Raw genomic sequence first — 9,011 nt, 5'->3', positions numbered from 1 at the left:
TCACAGTGCTGGGGGGGGGTGCTCTGCATAGTGCATGTGGAGAAAAATAATCATCAATGCCACCCAGATAAAAACTCTGTGACTTACAATAGCAAGACGTACTGGTGTAATATTGGTACCAATGTTATGGGAATAATCAAAAACTTTTTTTGGAGGGTCAGGGTGTCATTTATTGACAGCAGCTTACATTGTGTTTTCTTTCCTTGATTGATTCCTTTAGAGCACTGGCCCACAGCTCTTGGGAAGGAAGGGCAATCTCGGAGAGAGGGAGCGGGAGGGCAGGCGCACATGTCCCTGGCAGGTGTGCTCAGCCCCAGCAGGATGCAATCCTTCAAGCTGGAATCCCATTGGATATTTGAGAGGACCGATGTGGGCTGGAGAGATGGCTCAGCCGTTAAAGGCTAGGCTCACAACCAAAAATATAAGAGAGGACCGATGTAGGGGGTGGACAGGAAGTCTTCCAGAGGACTCACATCTCAGTCCAGGCCTCTTGTCCTATCCAAGTCTATCCAAAGTTTAGGTCTCTGGTGGGGGCAGCAAAATTAGGCCCACCCACCTTGATGGGCAGATTCTTCACTCCATGCCCTGGTCGCACACACACACCTGCTTCCGCTGGCCATGGTTAAGAGGGAATGGCCTTACAGTTAAGACAGACACTTCCTCCAGCCCTCCTCAGCTGCATCTGTCCGGGTTCGTATGACTGGAAAAATTGAGGGCTTACCTTTTGGTTCACGTGTGTGTGCCACTGTCTGTAAATCTTCAATATATGGCAAAAATGGAGGCTTTAGGTCTACTCAGGCTGCCAGCTGGCTCCCCGTCCACCACACACACTGCCCTGCCTTTCTTCTGCCAACTGCCAGCACCCAGGGTGGAAGGCCAGTCTGCATAGGCACTTGGCAATTTTGGATATAAAAGTGGGTAAAAAGTGTAACAATAAAAGCTTCATTTGATAATTAGAGATCTGAAGTGATTTTACCTTTATTTCCTTCATGTTAAGCCAATCATTAAATTTCACAGTGATTTCTGGGGTGGGGCAGAAGGAAGGCGTCATTCAGAGCGATGGAGGGCGTGGCCTGGTTGGCCTTACTGGGGGAGCTGGAGGAGCACGGACTGCCCTGCTGGCAGGTAGGTGATGTTCCGAGAGCGGGAGAGCTGGTAAGCAATGTCCTTAGCAGCTTCCAGCTTTCGCAGCTCGATCAGGCCATCACCTGCGGTGGCCAGCGAGTTGGCGATCAGCTCGGCTGCTGCCTTGGAGTCCCCCTCAGTAGAGATGATGGCCGCCTTCTGCTGCTGCTCAGCCTTTTCCACTACAAATCTGGCTCTCTCTGCTTCCTGCTGAGCCACCTGTTTGGCTTCCACAGCTCTGTGAACTCCTTCCCGAAGGTCGGATGTGTCAGGGACAAGTCATCCAGGATGAGCCGGAAAGTTGCTGCTTGCTCTGTGAGGTCATCTCTCACCTGCCTGGAGACCAGCTCTCGCTGGGTAATCAATTCTCCAGCATCGAATCAAGCCACAACCGACTTGAAGATCTCGTGGTGATAGATGGCAGCACCCGCTCATCATAGTCATCGCCAATGCTGGCATAGATACAAGGAAGCTGGCTGGCCACCGGCCGGAAGAGGATGCGTAGTGTGATGTTGACATTCTGCAAGTCTTTGCTACCGGTGATGACCGGCACATTCCGTGGTCGAGAGCAGCAGTCAAAGATGATTGGCTTCTGTACCTAAGGGATGAGAAAGCGAGTCCCTTCCCCTACCACAATGTCCTGTATGCCACAGAATCGGTCGAAGATGACAGCTGTGTGTCCAGCATCCACGTTATATAAAGCAGAGTTCACCTCGACTCCTGTAACCGCTAACGCCAGGCCGAACTTTCCGATGGACTCACTTTGGCAGCCATGACTCCTTCTGCTGCTTCCACTCACACCTGTTTCCACTCTGACCTCCACATCCAAAAACGTTTTAAAGTTAAAATTAAGATTCATCTATGAGATTCCCATACATGACACTACTCAGGTGGCCAACAAACCGAGACTAGATAGATCATGGGCTTATAAGAAAACCTAATATTACTACTTTGCTAAAAGGACATAGGAATAAAATGACTCCTAATGACATATTGCTGTATCCATCTATCAGGGTCTCACTCAATCCTCATTACAGAAGTTTTGTCTTGCTGTAGATATTAACTAACATCAGTTTGGGAAAGAATGACATCTTCACGTCCAGATTTCTGATCTTCTGAGAAAAGCATAATTCTTGATTTATTTAAATCCTTACTGTCAGCCATGTTTTAGATTTAAGTGTGAAGTCTAATGAATATTGTATCAGCTTTGTCACAAAGAAAGTACTTAATAGTTTATCTTATTGTTAAACATACTTTTATATTTTAAGTTACTACATATGATTGATAACATGTAGACAATCAAGTTTAAAGTATTGGCCGTATATTTTGCATTCTACATGAACTTATTTATGAGCCAGTAGTTTTTCTGTTTGGTGTCATAGAATCTGTGAACAAAAAGAAATTTATTTTGGTCTGGATAGCTTTTTTATAATTTTATTCTTTTTCCATTGCATTGATCAGAATTTCTTGTCTATGTTATCTAATGATGATAACACATTTTCATTTATTTTTCCTTGTCTTAGGGGAAAAATTATTGCCTTCACCATTAATGATAGTATATTTAATGGCTTTTTTTCCATACAACATATTTTGATCACATTCTCTCTTTTTCCACAACAGCTCCAAGATCCTTCCCACATCCCTATCCATCTAACTTCATGTTTTTTCTTTCGCTGTGGGAAAAAAGAGTAAATCAAAACAAATATATATATATATATATATATATATGTATATATATATACATATATATATATATGTATATATATATACTCATTCTCTAAACAACTTTAAACATAGAAAGTATGAAAGATACATGTCCCGCGCTATCGTCCCGCCAGCAGGAACGACACGCGGACACCAGGATCCTTCTGCAGCAAAGCATTTATTACATCTTGAAGAGGAGAAACCCGGGGCCCAGAAAGGCGCTGCTTATAAAACCCTAGCACGGTGCGTCCACGCCTGATTGGTCGCTTACCCATGATCTCACTGGCATGCCCTGGGGTGGGCAAAGACTTGGCGCGAACACACTCTTGCACATGCGCACACAGCTAGCTTCCTGAAAGGAAGTCGGGCTGGCGAAGCGGAAGCCAGCGCCATCTTGTGACGGCGAATGTTATCACGGCTTTCCACAGATACACGAATGGAATTTATTGATCTTGGATAATAATAATAATAATAATAATAATAATAATATCACACACACAAATCAAGAAAGGAAACCCAGGGTTGTGAGAGAACATGGCATGGCTAAGGACTGAAAATAAGAACTGAAAATGGTAAATGACTCAAAAGAGTGCTTGAGAAACCCAAGAAAATCTAAGGATTGCAGCTAATTTTGTTTCATTGGTTGAGGAATTAGTAATTTATTTTGATTTCCTTTTTTTTTAAGAGTCAAAGACAGATCTTTATTTTAAACTCTGATCCACCAAATTAGCGTTTCCTACCAACTCTGGGAGCAGAGACCTTCACAGGCTTCACAATCTTTGGTTTAGGGGCCACCTTTGTGGGGGCCTCAGCAGCCGCCATTGTTGTCTTCTTTGATGCCTGCTTAGCCTTTTTTGCTTCCTTGGCAGCCCTGAGATTTCCTAACTTCTGGTTTCTGAGTCCTCTTGGCCATTATATCAGCCAGAGACGCACCAGTGATGGCTCACTGGAAGTTGACTGCAGGGCGGGTTCTTTTCTTTTAAATCTTTTTTTTTTCCCCGGAGCTGGGGACCGAACCCAGGGCCTTGCGCTTCCTAGGCAAGCGCTCTACCACTGAGCTAAATCCCCAACCCCTCTTTTCTTTTAAATATCTTCCGACTGTCTTGTGTTTTCTTCTGTACAGGACAGTCCAGGTTATCTGCCGAGGATTCCTTTAGGAAAGGAATGCAGACTCAAATTTGGCATCAAAAAACTGAAAAACCTTCCTGTCGGTCCTGGTGACCATAGCGCTGTGTCCCTGGTAGATCTTGTACCCCCTAAAACTGTACAGCTTCACCTTCATATATATATATATATATATATATATATATATATATATATATATATATATATATATATATATATTTACAATGTTTTTGCTTCGCAAATATACTTAGGCCAAATAATATCCTTGCCCTACAAATCTAGTAGTTTATTATTATTACTATTATTGTTGTTTTTGTCGTTGTCATTGTTGTTGTTGTTGTTGTTACACATAAATGTAGACTATTTTCCAAATCTAACTGGGTTTTGTGAGAGAAAATAGTATATGATGACTCCTTTGCCTTAGAATAAGAATCTCTCGATTGAAACTGGAGGCCAAAGTTCCCTTTTATATTTGAGGTGAGATGTTCATAGAGCTGGAAATTCTAGAAAAATCTATGCAAGCATGAGGGCTCCATTCCTGTAATTTTTAGCTATTATTTTGCTCATTTTGTACCTGTTCCTTTTTGCTTCATAAAATTCTATAAGTATATTTGGAAAATGGCTCTGGGCTTTTAACATACCTTACAAAGATGGGAATAAATGCCTTTTTCTGTAATACCATACTGTTCCAAGTTACAACATTTTCTAGCATTATCTAATGAATTCCATTTCTGTCCCTTTCATGCTTTCTATATTTAAAGTTGTTTAGAGAATGAGTGTTCCATTCCATTTTGGAAGACCCACTTTTTTTTTTAATACGTCAAAGTTCATTTCCCCACAGCATTGAAATGAACACTGGCTTAGGGCTAAACTCTTTGAACCTCATTTTACTAATCTGTAAATCCATAAGGCTGAACAATGTTTCCAAAACCACAATCTCTGAAATTTTATTTGTGACATTAAATGACTCTGAAATCATTTACATATTCAGTCAACAAGTATTTGCTGAGCATGTACCACACATCAAACCCTAGACCAAGTAAGGATTTGATAGAGTAGCAGATAAAAGAAAAATGATCTCAGTTTTTACAAATTGTTTTTAGGGCTTCTTTTCGTGCCATAGACCTTCTCTTTAGGGCATGAGATGTAATTGATGAGGTTATTTTGGATGAAGAGCCAGGTCTTATTTGCATTTAGAAAGTCAGTTCTGTTTTGCCAGTAATTAATGAAGAGTATTTGCAGGGTTTTCAAACAGAGTGAGAAGGGTTTGAAGTAAAGAGATGCAGGGACAGATCAAGTATTCATCAAGGTAAAAGAGTGAAATTTGAGGGCCTCTTGAGTGTTTCATATTGTAACCAGTGTAGAGCATGCAAAATATTAGGTTCATCCTCTCCCAGCATAGTTTGAGAAGAGAGTGTATACTTCCTTTAGAAAGGTTCAAACTCATTCACTGTCACCCATAAATTGAGATGAGGAAAACAATGATGTGGAGTTTATTATGATGATTAATTCCTCGATGTGTATGCAAATCACTACAAGATTGAACAAAAGGAAAAAAAGGTTCCTTATCTAAAGTAGTTAATTAAAACTTCACAGAGAGAGCCTGAATTCTGAAATCAAAACATTTACACATATAAAAGAAAAACAAACCAACCCTTTCTTTTTTTTTTATTAATTGAGTATTTCTTATATACATTTCAACTGTTATTCCCTTTCCCGGTTTCCGGGCAAACATCCCCCTCCTCCCTCCCCTTTTTATGGGTGTTCCCCTCCCAAACCTCCCCCCATTGCCGCCCTCCCCCCAACAGTCTAGTTCACTGGGGGTTCAGTCTTAGCAGGACCCAGGGCTTCCCCTTCCACTGGTGCTCTTACTAGGATATTCATGGCTACCTATGAGGTCAGAGTCCAGGGTCAGTCCATGTATAGTCTTTAGGTAGTGGCTTAGTCCCTGGAAGCTCTGGTTGCTTGGCATTGTTGTACATATGGGGTCTCGGGCCCCTTCAAGCTGTTTCAGTTCTTTCTCTGATTACTTCAACGGGGGTCCTATTCTCAGTTCAGTGGTTTGCTGCTGGCATTCGCCTCTGTATTTGCTGTATTCTGGCTGTGTCTCTCAGGAGCGATCTACATCCGGCTCCTGTCGGTCTGCACTTCTTTGCTTCATCCTTCTTGTCTAATTGGGTGGCTGTATATGTATGGGCCACATGTGGGGCAGGCTCTGAATGGGTGTTCCTTCAGTCTCTGTTTTAATCTTTGCCTCTCTATTCCCTGCCAAGGGTATTCTTGTTCCCCTTTTAAAGAAGGAGTGAAGCATTCAAATTTTGATCATCCGTCTTGAGTTTCATTTGTTCTAGGAATCTAGGGTAATTCAAGCATTTGGGCTAATAGCCACTTATCAATGAGTGCATACCATGTATGTCTTTCTGTGATTGGGTTAGCTCACACAGGATGATATTTTCCAGTTCCAACCATTTGCCTACGAATTTCATAAAGTCATTGTTTTTGATAGCTGAGTAATATTCCATTGTGTAGATGTACCACATTTTCTGTATCCATTCCTGTGTTGAAGGGCATCTGGGTTCTTTCCAGCTTCTGGCTATTATAAATAAGGCTGCGATGAACATAGTGGAGCACGTGTCTTTTTTATATGTTGGGGCATCTTTTGGGTATATGCCCAAGAGAAGTATAGCTGGATCCTCAGGCAGTTCAATGTCCAATTTTCTGAGGATCCTCCAGACTGATTTCCAGAATGGTTGTACCAGTCTGCAATACCACCAACAATGGAGGAGTGTTCCTCTTTCTCCACATCCTCGCCAGCATCTACTGTCACCTGAGTTTTTGATCTTAGCCATTCTCACTGGTGTGAGGTGAAATCTCAGGGTTGTTTTGATTTGCATTTCCCTTATGACTAAAGATGTTGAACATTTCTTTAGGTGTTTCTCAGCCATTCGGCATTCCTCAGCTGTGAATTCTTTGTTTAGCTCTGAACCCCATTTTTTAATAGGGTTATTTGTTTCCCTGCGGTCTAACTTCTTGAGTTCTTTGTATATTTTGGATATAAGGCCTCTATCTGTTGTAGGATTGGTAAAGATCTTTCCCCAATCTGTTGGTTGCCGTTTTGTCCTAACCACAGTGTCCTTTGCCTTACAGAAGCTTTGCAGTTTTATGAGATCCCATTTGTCGATTCTTGATCTTAGAGCATAAGCCATTGGTGTTTTGTTCATGAAATTTTTTCCAGTGCCCATGTGTTCCAGATGCTTCCCTAGTTTTTCTTCTATTCGTTTGAGTATGTCTGGTTTGATGTGGAGGTCCTTGATCCACTTGGACTTAAGCTTTGTACAGGGTGATAAGCATGGATCGATCTGCATTCTTCTACATGTTGCCCTCCAGTTGAACCAGCACCATTTGCTGAAAATGCTATCTTTTTTCCATTGGATGGTTTTGGCTCCTTTGTCAAAAATCAAGTGACCATAGGTGTGTGGGTTCATTTCTGGGTCTTCAATTCTATTCCATTGGTCTATCTGTCTGTCTCTGTACCAATGCCATGCAGTTTTTATCACTATTGCTCTGTAATACTGCTTGAGTTCAGGGATAGTGATTCCCCCTGAAGTCCTTTTATTGTTGAGGATAGTTTTAGCTATCCTGGGTTTTTTGTTATTCCAGATGAATTTGCAAATCTTTCTGTCTAACTCTTTGAAGAATTGGATTGGTATTTTGATGGGGATTGCATTGAATCTGTAGATCGCTTTTGGTAAAATGGCCATTTTTACTATATTAATCCTGCCAATCCATGAGCATGGGAGATCTTTCCATCTTCTGAGGTCTTCTTCAATTTCCTTCTTCAGTGTCTTGAAGTTCTTATTGTACAGATCTTTTACTTGCTTTGTTAAAGTCACACCGAGGTACTTTATATTATTTGGGTCTATTATGAAGGGTCTATTCTTTCTCGGCTTGTTTCTCTTTTGTGTAGAGGAAGGCTACTGATTTGAGTTAATTTTATACCCAGCCACTTTGCTGAAGTTGTTTATCAGCTTTAGTAGTTCTCTGGTGGAACTTTTGGGATCACTTAAATATACTATCATATCATCTGCAAATAGTGATATTTTGACTTCTTCTTTTCCGATCTGTATCCCCTTGACCTCCTTTTGTTTTCTGATTGCTCTGGCTAGAACTTCAAGAACTATATTGAATAAGTAGGGAGAGAGTGGGCAGCCTTGTCTAGTCCCTGATTTTAGTGAGATTGCTTCAAGTTTCTCTCCATTTAGTTTAATGTTAGCAACTGGTTTGCTTTATATGGCTTTTACTATGTTTTGGTATGGGCCTTGAATTCCTATTCGTTCCAGGACTTTTATCATGAAGGGGTGTTGAATTTTGTCAAATGCTTTCTCAGCATCTGATGAAATGATCATGTGGTTTTGTTCTTTCAGTTTGTTTATATAATGGATCACGCTGACGGTTTTCCATATATTAAACCGTCCCTGCATGCCTGGGATGAAGCCTACTTGGTCATGGTGGATGATTGTTTTGATGTGCTCTTGGATTCGGTTTGCCAGAATTTTATTGAGTATTTTTGCGTCGATATTCATAAGGGAAATTGGTCTGAAGTTCTCTTTCTTTGTTGGGTCTTTGTGTGGTTTAGGTATAAGGGTAATTGTGGCTTCATAAAGGAATTCGGTAGTGCTCCATCTGTTTCAATTTTGTGGAATAGTTTGGATAATATTGGTATGAGGTCTTCTATGAAGGTCTGATAGAATTCTGCACTAAACCCGTCTAGACCTGGGCTCTTTTTGGTTGGGAGAGCTTTAATGACTGCTTCTATTTCCTTAGGAGTTATGGGGTTGTTTAACTGGTTTATCTGTTCCTGATTTAACTTTGATACCTGGTATCTGTCTAGGAAATTGTCCATTTCCTGAAGATTTTCAAGTTTTGTTGAATATAGGCTTTTATAGTAAGATCTGATGATTTTTTTGAATTTCCTCTGAATCTGTAGTTATGTCTCCCTTTTCATTTCTGATTTTGTTCATTTGGACACACTCTCTGTGTCCTCTCGTTAGTCTGGC

The 9,011-nt window shown here is 41.1% G+C and overlaps 2 pseudogenes; both read right to left on the bottom strand.

The window, feature by feature from the left end:
• Positions 1 to 1,074: 1,074 nt before the first annotated feature.
• Positions 1,075 to 1,984, bottom strand: Phb1-ps20 (prohibitin 1, pseudogene 20; annotated as a pseudogene).
• A 1,483-nt stretch (positions 1,985 to 3,467) lies between these two features.
• LOC134483997 (large ribosomal subunit protein eL24-like) lies at positions 3,468 to 4,111 on the bottom strand (annotated as a pseudogene).
• Positions 4,112 to 9,011: the final 4,900 nt, after the last annotated feature.

Source organism: Rattus norvegicus, chromosome X, assembly GCF_036323735.1.
Source record: "Rattus norvegicus strain BN/NHsdMcwi chromosome X, GRCr8, whole genome shotgun sequence".
In the NCBI taxonomy this organism is placed as follows: domain Eukaryota; kingdom Metazoa; phylum Chordata; class Mammalia; order Rodentia; family Muridae; genus Rattus; species Rattus norvegicus.
The sequence above is the reverse complement of the archived record's forward strand: the minus strand, read 5'-3'. Positions and strand labels throughout refer to the sequence as shown.